Below are 14,248 nucleotides of genomic sequence, written 5' to 3'. Positions count from 1 at the left end.
TGCATCAGCTATTTCAGCAGAATACAGCTTTGATCCACCTGTCTTTTCACACCCTCTACTCAGGCAGTTCCTCAGAGGGATCAAGAATGTAAAACCTCCTAGGAAACCACCATTGCCAGCTTGGGATTTGAACTTTGTGCTAGAAAAGTTGACACTCTCACCTTTTGAACCAGCAGCAACAGCAGACCTACAGCATCTATCATGGAAAACTGCTTTCCTACTGGCAATAACCTCAGAAAGGAGGGTTTCTGAACTTCAGGCCCTAATGGCAGTACAACCCTTCCTAATCTTCCACCAAGATAGTGTCCATGAGGACTAATCCTACTTTTATGCCTAAGGTGGTATCCAGAGTGTCTTTAAAACAGGCAATCCACCTACCTACCTTCTTCCCCAACCCACAAAACAGAGGGGAAAGAATGCTGCATACCTTGGATGTACATAGACAGCCACGCTACTACCTGGACAGAACAAAAAGTAACAGAAAACTGACCAGCTTTTGTAGCCTATGCAACAGGAAGGGAAAGAAAAGCAATTTCCAAACAGACAGTCTCCAAATGGATAGGAAATTGCATACGATTCTGTTACTCCTTCCATGGAAAACCAATTCCACAGAACATAAGGCCTCATTCTACAAGGGCAACAGCCACTACCACAGCCTTCTTACGAGGAGTGGCAACCAAGGACATTATTGGAGCGGCTACTTGGACCTCTGTGCATACATTTGCCAAGCATTATAATCTACCTCTGTATTCCAGATCCCGAGCAGGGTTTGCCACTGCTGTACTGCAAGGGATCCTAACCACACCATAATCTATTCTTCCTCCTCCCCTAGTTGGCTATGGTATTCTACCCAGTTGTTATGACTGCAGATGCATCCATGAAGGACATAGTACAGTTTTGTACCTACCATAAATGTAGATGTCCGAACTGGATAGCATCTGCAGTCAGGAGTACCCTCTCTGCTTCACCTCTGTGGTACTCCTAGGGTATTTACCCTCGTAATAGCTAGCAGGTGGGGAGTCTCTTATGGTGTATTTGTTTGTATATATGTACATACATGCTTATTTTTTGTGTTTGCCTTCTATCTTTTGGAAACATTGGCATTTACCCAAAATTTAGCCTTCCAAGAGGGCACCTGGCATCTGGGGCAAGAAACACTGAGGAAAATGGCGTCGGCTGATGCCTTTATACCCGAAGACCAGCAGAGATGACGTCGGGTGAAGTGCGACAACAGCCGAAGCGGACCCGGACTTTGGAATCCGGCCCGACCGAAGGGCTGCCTGACGACAGGACAACCCAGTTGTTATGACTGCAGATGCTATCCAGTTCGACATCTACATTTTATGGTAGGTACAAAACTGTACTTTTCCTTTGCTTTTGGCTGGGAGACGGTCATTACAAGTTTAGAGCCCTGCCCTTTGGTTTCACCACAGCTCCCCAGGGTGTTCACTAAATGTAGGTCAGTGGTTGCAGCTCATCTAAGACCGCATGGATTCAGGGTGTTTCCTTATTTAGAGGACTTGCTCCTCACAACTTCAACCAGCTTCTAATAACAGCCAGAGACCATCTTCTTCAGTTGACCCACTTTTTAGGCATCATTGTAAATCATCCAAAGTCCGAACTTCAACCAGTGCAAATCTTGGAGTTTATAGGGTCTCTGCTGGACACGACTCTTCAAGCATCGTTGCCATGGAGCAGAATTCTTTCTCTAAGGTTACATGTCAATCAGATTGTCTCACACTTTTCCCCAGGCCAGAATGCTGCAGCCATTTATCCCAAAGCTCTTAAAATCAATCACTTTGATTCTAATAGCTCATTTTCACATTTCACATGAGAATCCTGCAGTGGACCCTATAAGTGCAATGGTCCATTTTATGCAAAACTTTATGATTTCCAATAAAACTATCCAGGGTTTGCAAGGACTCAGAGTGGTAAGTCCAAACCAGTGAGATTTGCCATGGTTGTCCCTTTATCCTTCTTCTGCCCATCGCCATGCTGACAACAGACGCCTTCCAGTTTGGGTGCGTGGGGGCATTACTTGGGACAGATTGTTCAAGGCACGTGGACCCCAGGTCACACCAAATTGCATGTAAATGTTTTGGAGATGAGAGTGGTCCTATTAGTGTTGCAGGCCTTTCAGAGCATCTTCCTCTGGGGAGAATTGCTATTCAGATGGACAATATGTCAGTGGTTTGGTACATAAACAAACAAGGGGGAACCAGATCTTGCTCTCTTTACTGAGAACCAGTGAGAGTTTGGCAGTGGGCGATCCCATCCAACCTCCTTCTTGTAACAGTGCACATTCTAGGGAAATCAAGTTTTCTAGCAGAGAGGTTCAGCAGAACTATTCTGATGCCTTACTCGTGGTCTGTCAATCAGTCAGTGACAAATGTGATCTTCCTCAAGTGGAGTCAACCATGCTGCTATCTATTCACCTCTCCCTTCACCAGCAAGTGCAGCAGGTGATTTGCCCTCATCTCCCCTCAGGGATGGTCACAGAGAGAAGCTGTAGGCCACATAAAGCCTTCCGCTCTTCTTTACAGTTATCCTCCCCTACCACTAATTCCCAAGTTTCTGCTGAAAATTATCAGGTTGAAGAGCAATGTAATCCTCATTGCTCCCTTTTGGCCTCTGCAGATTTGGTTCCCCTTTCTATGATCTCATCTAATATGTCCTCCCCAGTCCAGATCTCCCCTCATACTTGTTAGGCAAGATTCACCGAGACATTCCTTCAGTGAACCTCAAATAAAAAAAAACGGGTTTTTTTTAAAAAGATCTATACACCTCCATCCCCCATGTTGAAGCAGTTGAATGGATTGGTATTATGTTGAATAATCTAGGTGCTTCAAAACTTGAGGTTGATTTAGTTACGGAGTTATTGGAAATCGTATTGACTAGTAATTACTTTTCATTTAATGGAGACTTGTTCCTGCAGAAACGTGGAGTGGCTATGGGCTCTCCCTGCGGTGCAGGAGTAGCAAATTTTGTGATGGGCTACTGGGAAGAAAATATACTGAAAAGTATCCTTGGAAATAGGGGGCTTGTTACATTCTATACCCGGTTCCTGGACGACATGTTTTTGTTGTTCAGGGGAACAGAAGCACAAGCAAAGGAATTTGTTGATTCTATCAACTCTTCAACAGAGTTTTTGAAATTCACATTTAAGTATTCACCTCTAGAGATAGACTACCTGGACGTCAAATTGGTGAAAGATAAAACCAATAACGTCCTGACATCAACAGTGTTCAGAGTCCACGTTATTGCATTCTTTCCTGCACTTCACCAGTTTTCATCCTTACTAACAAAAAAGGTCCATTGTTAAGGGCCAACTGGTGAGGGCAGGAAGAATGTGCAGTACATTTGTGGATTTTACCAAGGAGTGTGCTCTACTGAAAGAGATGTTTCTAAGTAGGGGTTATCCTGATGTGTTAGTAGGTGAACTCATAGAGGAGGTTACTGTTAAAAGGACAAAAGGTTTTTATAAACCTTTGCTTCTTCAGCATAATTTGTTAACGAATGAGGTAGACGTGACTTCTGTCCAAGGTAGGACTGTTGTTGGGGAAGGGACGAGTACTATGAATGTACTTCTAAGACCTCAAGGTAATTTTTCGCTGAGTTTTGTGACTACTTATAGTATGAACACTCAAATTATTTTAAATATCATTAAGAAAATTGGTACCTGATCTCTTCAAATGCCTTCCTAGTTGAGAAACTGGGGTTTGAGCCTAGATTTACATACAAGAGGTCTAACAACCTTAAGGAACTTATGCAAAGGGGTAGCTATGGAGGTTTCTTCTTTAAAAGGAGAGGAATGACCAGATGTGGGTTCTGCAAGTTTTGCAATAACATCTGTGTTGGCGAGACTTTTCAAGTGAGGAACATTAAATACACGATCAGGTTCCCCCTAAATTGTGAGAGTAGATCTATCATCTACATTGCTCTCTGCAACTGCTGTCGAGGTTTCTATATAGGAAAAACCGACAGAAGGTTGGATAGAATGTATGAGCATCTCTATGCTATTAAGAACAATAGGGATGATAATGCATTAGCCAAGCATATTGCATCAAATCCAGGCCACAGTTTCACCTTCATGGCAATAGATCATGTACCTTAACATCTAGGGAGGACCCTTTTCTCTGCTTTTGGAGAACAAGGAACTGGAGTGGCAACTACTTTTGGATGCTTTTAACTATCCCGGCCTTAATAGCAATTGTAACATTGCCCCGCCCTGTTAAGAAGTTATCTTGATAACTTCAAAATAAGCCCAGTGCATCAAAGGCCCCTCTCTTTTTCCATTACTTTTCTGTTATTTTGTTACTATTCTACTTCCTTCTTTGACCTTATGCATTTACCTACAGGTTTAACAATTTGTTTAAAGTAGGCTGTTGGCCTTAGTGTAGTCTTACAATTATATATTAACATGAAGGTTATTTTAGCTAACACTTGTCGTTTTAACAGACTGACATATGTGTATACCTTGTTCTTTTTGCCTAGAGTTGCGACTTGACATTTGCTGTCATCTTTATGTGGTCGTTATTAGGCTAGTTTATTATTTTGATGAAATTTATTTTTGAGTAAGCTTTTTTATCACATACTAGTTGTATGCATATACAGAAATGCATGATTGTTTTACTGCTTTTACATATATTTTTTAAATATTATATTTCTTACTTTTTAAGTAAATTTATATGATACACTGTTGAGGTTCTTACACTAGTAGAAGTTGTGACACCTTAGGATGTACCTGTGATGTCACTTCCTGTACTGGATCATTATTAACTGTTTGCTCCACTTGAATCTTTGTATTTTCTGCATTCTCTGAGGAAGCCACGGAGGTCCGTAAAACGCTTGTTTTGAATTAATAAAGCGTTCAGGTTTTACAGCTGACGGCTTTTTATTGCTGGGCAAGGTTCCTCGCTCGTGTTTACACAGTTTGGTCACTCTTTGTTTTTTACACATATAAACACCAACAGTGATATTGTTTTGAATGACATTAATCACAGTAAAATTAGGAGCATAGGTGGAAATTGCAGCACCAAGCACATAGTATATTTAGCTCTGTGCAAAATGTCCAGCCTATTATATAGGCAAAACAGAAAGAGAGTTAAAGAAACGTATTTATGAGCATTATTATAAAATTAGGAAAATGGATAGTAAAATGCCCTATACAGACACATCAAGGAATATGGTGAGGGACACACATTCTCCTTTATGATAATAGATGAGGTGAAGGAAATTCCTTTTGGAGGGGATTGGAAAACAAGACTGGCCTGTAAAGAAAGCAAGTGGCAGATTTTAACTGATTCCACCAGGAATCCAGGTATTAACGATTTTATAAGTATAAATCCATTTTTAATTCTTGATATATAATATTTTTATGGCTGCAATATTTGATGAAATGTAAGTACACATAGTGAATTTAATTCATGTTTTAGTATGTCAATCACAATACCATATGAATAATTATTTTTAGTGACTTTTAAAATCAATATTTATAATTATATATACATCTGTATTTACTTTTGGTATGTATATACATAAATCACCAAGATTTATATGTTTTTTATATAGGTCCAATATTAGTTATGTTACAAATGGAGTACTGTTTCTTTAAATTGAGTAACAAAGTTTTGCCAAAAACTGTTTTTAAATGAGTTAATTAAATGTTTTGCACTAGTTCTGATGAAGTCTGCGATGGTGCAGATGAAAGCGCTCAACTAGTGCTTAAGCAATACTATCGTTGTAATAAAGGATTTATTTTCAGTCTACAGCGCCTTTTTTGCTTCGTATGAGTTTGGAACTTCTGAGTTTGTTTACATAGCAATTGTGCTAGTGCTTCATTTGCTTCCTGCAAGTCTGGAACTATTGAGTTTGCCAAGGGAAGCTTCTTGTGTTTTTCTAACTACAAAGTATTGGATTGGGTTTTCTCTACCACAAGCTAAACGGATAGTCAGGACTTCCTGAGCAACCAGGCATTTGCTCTACAACATTTCATCAGCTTTTACAAACATTCTAAGGTACTTTTTTATGGTTGTTGTGGTCTCCCCACACAGACTGTTGTGAGTTGTGTTCAAGTTACTTTGCATCATTTGGAAGAGTTACAGGAATGTATATGCCTGGGATATAAACAGATTTAGTCCTACTTAACTTTGAACTGCTAAACATCAGTGTGTAACAGTCTTTTTGTTACACTTTAGTTCAACATCTTGCCAATTCGCGAAGCAGTGAGGTTTCTGTGGATTTAAAAGAAGTGTTTTTCATCTTTTTTTCGTTCTGTTTTATCAGTGACATAATTCAAGTTTCATATATCCGTGTCATTTTTTTGAAATTTAGTAGCTATCCCAGCTACGGTCCACCACTAGTCTATCTGCAGGATCTGATTATATTTTATCAGTTGTTTGTTCTTGCACAACCTTATTCTGGAGTACTTGGCAGAGCTTTTACATACAGGCCTGTCCTATTCCTCCATCAAGATACATGCATCAGCTATTTCAGCAGAATACAGCTTTGATCCACCTGTCTTTTCACACCCTCTACTCAGGCAGTTCCTCAGAGGGATCAAGAATGTAAAACCTCCTAGGAAACCACCATTGCCAGCTTGGGATTTGAACTTTGTGCTAGAAAAGTTGACACTCTCACCTTTTGAACCAGCAGCAACAGCAGACCTACAGCATCTATCATGGAAAACTGCTTTCCTACTGGCAATAACCTCAGAAAGGAGGGTTTCTGAACTTCAGGCCCTAATGGCAGTACAACCCTTCCTAATCTTCCACCAAGATAGTGTCCATGAGGACTAATCCTACTTTTATGCCTAAGGTGGTATCCAGAGTGTCTTTAAAACAGGCAATCCACCTACCTACCTTCTTCCCCAACCCACAAAACAGAGGGGAAAGAATGCTGCATACCTTGGATGTACATAGACAGCTACGCTACTACCTGGACAGAACAAAAAGTAACAGAAAAACTGACCAGCTTTTTGTAGCCTATGCAACAGGAAGGGAAAGAAAAGCAATTTCCAAACAGACAGTCTCCAAATGGATAGGAAATTGCATACGATTCTGTTACTCCTTCCATGGAAAACCAATTCCACAGAACATAAGGCCTCATTCTACAAGGGCAACAGCCACTACCACAGCCTTCTTACGAGGAGTGGCAACCAAGGACATTATTGAGGCGGCTACTTGGACCTCTGTGCATACATTTGCCAAGCATTATAATCTACCTCTGTATTCCAGATCCCGAGCAGGGTTTGCCACTGCTGTACTGCAAGGGATCCTAACCACACCATAATCTATTCTTCCTCCTCCCTAGTTGGCTATGGTATTCTACCCAGTTGTTATGACTGCAGATGCATCCATGAAGGACATAGTACAGTTTTGTACCTACCATAAATGTAGATGTCCGAACTGGATAGCATCTGCAGTCAGGGTTACCCTCCCTCCTTCCCCTCTGTGGTACTCCTAGGGTATTTACCCTCCTAATAGCTAGCTGGTGGGGGGAGTCTCTTATGGTGTATTTGTTTGTATATATGTACATACATGCTTATTTTTTGTGTTTGCCTTCTATCTTTTGGAAACATTGGCATTTACCCAAAATTTAGCCTTCCAAGAGGGCACCTGGCATCTGGGGCAAGAAACACTGAGGAAAATGGCGTCGGCTGATGCCTTTATACCCGAAGACCAGCAGAGATGACGTCGGGTGAAGTGCGACAACAGCCGAAGCCGGACCCGGACTTTGGAATCCGGCCGACCGAAGGGCTGCCTGACGACAGGACAACCCAGTTGTTATGACTGCAGATGCTATCCAGTTCGGACATCTACATTTATGGTAGGTACAAAACTGTACTTTTCCTTTGCTTTTGGCTGGGAGACGGTCATTACAAGTTTAGAGCCCTGCCCTTTGGTTTCACCACAGCTCCCCAGGGTGTTCACTAAATGTAGGTCAGTGGTTGCAGCTCATCTAAGACCGCATGGATTCAGGGTGTTTCCTTATTTAGAGGACTTGCTCCTCACAACTTCAACCAGCTTCTAATAACAGCCAGAGACCATCTTCTTCAGTTGACCCACTTTTTAGGCATCATTGTAAATCATCCAAAGTCCGAACTTCAACCAGTGCAAATCTTGGAGTTTATAGGGTCTCTGCTGGACACGACTCTTCAAGCATCGCTGCCATGGAGCAGAATTCTTTCTCTAAGGTTACATGTCAATCAGATTGTCTCACACTTTTCCCCAGGCCAGAATGCTGCAGCCATTTATCCCAAAGCTCTTAAAATCAATCACTTTGATTCTAATAGCTCATTTTCACATTTCACATGAGAATCCTGCAGTGGACCCTATAAGTGCAATGGTCCATTTTATGCAAAACTTTATGATTTCCAATAAAACTATCCAGGGTTTGCAAGGACTCAGAGTGGTAAGTCCAAACCAGTGAGATTTGCCATGGTTGTCCCTTTATCCTTCTTCTGCCCATCGCCATGCTGACAACAGACGCCTTCCAGTTTGGGTGCGTGGGGGCATTACTTGGGACAGATTGTTCAAGGCACGTGGACCCCAGGTCACACCAAATTGCATGTAAATGTTTTGGAGATGAGAGTGGTCCTATTAGTGTTGCAGGCCTTTCAGAGCATCTTCCTCTGGGGAGAATTGCTATTCAGATGGACAATATGTCAGTGGTTTGGTACATAAACAAACAAGGGGGAACCAGATCTTGCTCTCTTTACTGAGAACCAGTGAGAGTTTGGCAGTGGGCGATCCCATCCAACCTCCTTCTTGTAACAGTGCACATTCTAGGGAAATCAAGTTTTCTAGCAGAGAGGTTCAGCAGAACTATTCTGATGCCTTACTCGTGGTCTGTCAATCAGTCAGTGACAAATGTGATCTTCCTCAAGTGGAGTCAACCATGCTGCTATCTATTCACCTCTCCCTTCACCAGCAAGTGCAGCAGGTGATTTGCCCTCATCTCCCCTCAGGGATGGTCACAGAGAGAAGCTGTAGGCCACATAAAGCCTTCCGCTCTTCTTTACAGTTATCCTCCCCTACCACTAATTCCCAAGTTTCTGCTGAAAATTATCAGGTTGAAGAGCAATGTAATCCTCATTGCTCCCTTTTGGCCTCTGCAGATTTGGTTCCCCTTTCTATGATCTCATCTAATATGTCCTCCCCAGTCCAGATCTCCCCTCATACTTGTTAGGCAAGATTCACCCAGACATTCAAGGCTTCAAGTTGACCTCAGAGTTTCTCTAATTGTAATGATGTCTTTACATTCCAGGCTTTCTTCTATTGTATGTAGGAACTTGTTTTCATTTTAAAAACCCTCTACAAGAAAGATTTATAAAAGTAAATGGAATAGATTTTCCTTATGGGCTCAGCAGATAGATTTGGGTCCATTCTCTGCTCCAATCTTTGCTGTTTTAGAATTTCTAGGTTTTTCTTTTCAAAGTGGGGCCAGTTTCTCTACTATGCAAGTTCAACTGGCTGCCATTTCAAATTTCCACATTGGAGATCATACTTGATTTTTCGCATCATCTAAGCTATATAAGGCTTTTCCTTTTTTTTTTGCTTTTCTTTTCTTTTTTTTTTATACTTAGCCACCTATTAAGGACCCTATACCACCTTGGGATCTTACTTTAGTGTTACAGACTCTGATACAGTCTTCCTTTGGACCATCCGCAAAAGTGGACCTCAAATTTCTTTCTTGGAAAACATTTTTTCTGGTAGCCATAACCTCAGCTAGGCGAGTCACTGAACTTAAAGCACTCTATTCTAATCCGCTTACTTGATCTTCTATAAGACAGAGTGGCTTTATGTACAAATCCATCCTTTTACCCAAGGTTGCTTCAGAAGCAAACATCAATCAAGTCCTCAGTTTACTCTTTTTCTTCCCTAAATTTGAGAATAAAGGAGAATACATGCTTCATTCTTTAGATGTACTTAGACATCTTCGTTTCTGTCTTCATAGAATGAAGGACATTAGGGAGACTGATCGATTGTTCGTTTCTGAAAAGCAAGTTATGTAGGCTATTTCAAAAATGACTGTAGTCAAGTGGATTACTGATTTGTATTTTTCACGTCTACTGTTTGAAAGGTGTGACCTTGCCAGGGCAACCAACAGCTCATTCAACTAGGCCAGTGGCTAGATCATCTGCCTTTTGGGCCAGAGCTTCCATTAATGATGTTTGTGCAGCTGCCACTTGGTCTAAGGCTCATACCTTTGTGGCTCATTACAAATTGAACATAATCTCCAGAAATAGAGCTGCCTTTGGCTGTGCGCTACTCTGGAATATCCTACCATGAGGACCACCCAAGGATACTGTAGCTGGGGACTTGGTCCCATTTGTTGAGGAATGAATGAAAATGGCAACATCAGATATTTATGTACTTACCATAATTATGCATCTGTGTTGTTCATTTTCATTCTTCCTCAACTCCGCTTCCACCTTCCCCCTTCCTTGTTTTTGGGAGTGACATGAAGAAGTTAGTTAGAACTAGTGTACCTGTTTGAGCCACATCTTTTTCTATCAAACTTGATCTAAGGTAAAGCATTATTTGAGGACATTATGGGTAAAGGGAAGAGCTCAAGATTCTGATCCTAGACTGTGTGATCGGATCCAAACCCATTCATTGAGGAAGAATGAAAATGAACAATACAGATGCATAGTTGGTAAGTGCATAACTTAACTTAAATTTTTGTGAAAAACTACTTTTAAAGCTATGAAAGAGTAATTCTCACATAGGCTAACTGCTCTATCTTTCACACTGTACATATGCTTATACTTAATTTGTGTTAAAATACTCTGTTTTTCACTTTGGTAATGTATTATCATATAGTCTGAGTTCTGTATTCTACTCTGGTAATTGATCTGTTATCAAATTTTATGTAAGCTTTGTGTTCGATTTTAAATTGTATGCAATTCTTTTTATTCTATTGATATTATAATATTAACGTCTGTAAGGGGTTTCAGCTCAGATGGACATTACCTGATAAACATACATCAAAATAAATTATTCCATTGACTGTCCTTTTACTTTTAAACTGCTGTAAACCTTTTTACTTTGAGGGTGACATTTTGTTAGAAGTTGTTGTAAACTGCTTGTTTTGTGGAGAAGTTATTAATTTACTTTGGTGGTTATAGAAAGAGTTTTAAAATGCTTTTTTGTGGGGGCAAATGACTTTTTTTTTTTGTGTGTTACTTTTTTACCAACTGTTCTTGCTAAGCTTCCCTAGGAAACCAACACAATTTTCGTCTTGACCATGGAAAAAACTCTCTGTTGGACCTTCTTCCAACCATCAAAAGAAAAAAGTTAACTGAGCAACCATCACAGCAAAGTGGCAATTTGCCACAGGTGCTCCTCACGCCACTCATCTTTTTCATAAAATTCCCTGGTGCTGTCCATACAGCTACCACTGACATGATATGGCCAACACACTGTCTGACTGTCCCTCTGTGGGCATGGGAAAGCCACTTTTGTGGATCTTGGGAAAATGAGCAGGCAATGTGCCCTTGCTTAGCCAGAATGTAGTGCCTATCCCTTGGGAAGCTGTTGCTAGCAATACTAGGTCTGTTTGCCCCAGCATCTGTGTGAGTGGACAGATGCACTTTTTTCTCTTTGGATTTCTAATTCTGACAAGTGTGTAGTTTCTGTATTGTTCTGTGAGGGATTCACTTTCTCTGAAAACGTTTTACAGAATGCGCCAGTGTTTTTAGTGGGAGAATACCGAGAGCCTTCACCCATCCTACCAGCACAGGAGGATGTGTTTGTCACAACCTGTGCTTCCCCTAAGAAAGTAGATAAAATGTACAAAGTTCCTCAGTCTTTCAAGTTTTTATACATTAATCCCAGACCTAATTCAGCACCTGTATCTGTAGTTAATTCATCTGACAAGGATGGCAAAGCAGTCGATAAATTGCAGGGAGGGGTTTGCTTCTGCAACCTTTTGGGATTTTTGCAGTGTTAAAGTTTATACTGACAATTGTGAAAGTATGCAAAATGTTTTAATTGCAGTTTGCTTTTGTGACGAAAATCTACTTTTGTGTATTCTAGTTTCTTCTGTTTCTTAGGTCACTACTCATTGTCTGGAGTGTGTTTATGACTGTGTAGATAATGCTTCCAGGGATGTTATCACTAGTAGTGTTTTGAGGTTTGGCTTGGTTAGTTCTTGGTTAGTTCTTAGAACCTTCCAGAAGATGTCAAAAATTTGGAATTTTCATTTGGGTAGAGATTTAGATCTGATGTTGTCTTCTTCATTTCTCCTCATGATACAGTCTCTGATCTGACCCTGGGATCTGACTCGGCCACATTCTACAGACTTGGATCCAACTCTCAAGCTTCTCCCTCCTACCCATAATCCCTTACATACACCCAAATACCTAATCTCATTTGCCGCTTCAGCATACCAGACAACGATCTCGTACTCTCAAGCTGGGAATTGTTTTTTTACTTCGTTTGTGGCTAGTTCTTCGCAGCTTCTTCTGCAAGTCCTACCTCCTTTAATTCTTTCTTGCTAGAGGTTGTGTGTGTGACTTTCCTCTTCTATTTAAAAAAAAAAGTTTAAAATTAAAATAGTTAGCTGAATTTCTCCTTTGTAAGTATACTTGAACCTAATTTAATGTAAACTGTTAACTGCTTATTTACCTGTAGTAGTTTCTGTAATTGATCCCTTCTTTGCTAACCCAGGGGTTGTGCATCAGATGAGTTTTTGACAGTTTGTGTTTTGGTGTTTTTTTTTGGTCATGGCTGATGAGCCTTCACCCGGGTTCCAATGCTACATTTCTTGTGGGCATAAAATCCCCAATCAGGATGCCCACAAGGAGTGCATGTATTGCTTAGGTGCTGAACATTTGAAAGTGGATTGCTCAATCTATGCTGCCTTCAATCTGTGTGCGTTAGCTGACCAAAGGAATAAGTTGATACTTGGGGGCCTGAGTATCAACTCGGTTTCAGGGGATCCAGACTCCTTTGGCTTCATCATCTTCTCCGACCATTAAAGAGTCAAAAGAGGTCTCTACCTCTTTCTCTGAGGGACTCTCTTGAAACAAAGAAGTCAAAGAAATCTTCGGATCTGACCTCTTCGGATCCGAGAAAGTTGCCTACTCCCTTTGGATCCAACATCTCCTTCGGATCCAGGGGATGTCATAACCATCTCTCTTCCACGTTCACCAGCTCCTTTGTCAGATCTGGTGCCTCAGGATCCAAGGGCTTCAAGGTCACTGGCTCTTTTCTCCAAATTGAAGCATTCCCATTCTCCAGAAGTTTGTCCAAGGCAGATAGGGACAGAATGAGGAGATTCATTAAGGCCCAGATCCAGATGGGAGTAGTATAGGCTCCATCCCCTGTCATATCTCTCCTCCTGTTTTGGAGTCGCAGGATTCGAGACTGCTTTGTGTGTCAGACTTGGTGCAAGGGAAGCCTCCTTTCTTGACGCACAAGATTTCTTGACTAGCTTTATTCCAGGGTTCTTGGAGCAGAGCGGGTCTTGGAGCTGTGGTGTCTGTGGGGACCGGGATCAGCTCCATCCCTTTTGGAGACATCCCTTCCCCTAGGCACCTCGACACTCAACAGTTCGGGTCCAGTCCCTTCTAGAGGTTGTGGATCTGGAGTTAGTCCTGCCTGTTTTTCATTGATGGGGGAAGCAGCAAGGGCTTCTCTGGGTCCATCAGCCTTTCAGATAGTGGCAGTAGTTTCCTCCAGAGTTGGTGATCTAACACCATATGTTCCCGGAACCATCCCTGTACCCTCATTTGGTCCAGGCCTTAAGCCCATTCTTCCTGCCATGAGTCTTCCTTTCCCAAACAGCCTCTAAGAACTCCCTCGCCAGGAGGGATTCCCTTCTTCTGACACTTCCCAGAGTACCCAGTTGAGGAAATCCCTCTGAAGAAGACGCGCAAAAGGAGGCGCATTGACTCTCCATTGGAGTCTCTAACTGAGGACACTGACTTTGATGAGGGGGAAAGATCGCCATGATCCCCACCAAAAATTCTCCTTTGGGGATATATTAGCGATCTTAAAGCAGAAAGGTGGGTGGTCTGCCCAACCTCTTCCTCTGAGGAGTCAGTTCTCTTGGAGACGTTTGGAATGGGCCCATCTATGTTTTGGGTTGCCCCTCCCCCGGTGGATGCCATGGTTGATTTTGTGTTCCGCCGGGCGTGGTAAGACCAGGACATCATTGAGCCCATACACAAATGACCCACTAGGTTTCTGGTACTCCCTGCAGATAGAAAAAAAATGGAGTAAAAGATCTGGCAGAAGAG

Source organism: Protopterus annectens, chromosome 4.part0 (genome assembly GCF_019279795.1).
Source record: "Protopterus annectens isolate FY-2018-M chromosome 4.part0, PAN1.0, whole genome shotgun sequence".
In the NCBI taxonomy this organism is placed as follows: Eukaryota; Metazoa; Chordata; order Ceratodontiformes; family Protopteridae; genus Protopterus; species Protopterus annectens.
The sequence above is the reverse complement of the archived record's forward strand: the minus strand, read 5'-3'. Positions refer to the sequence as shown.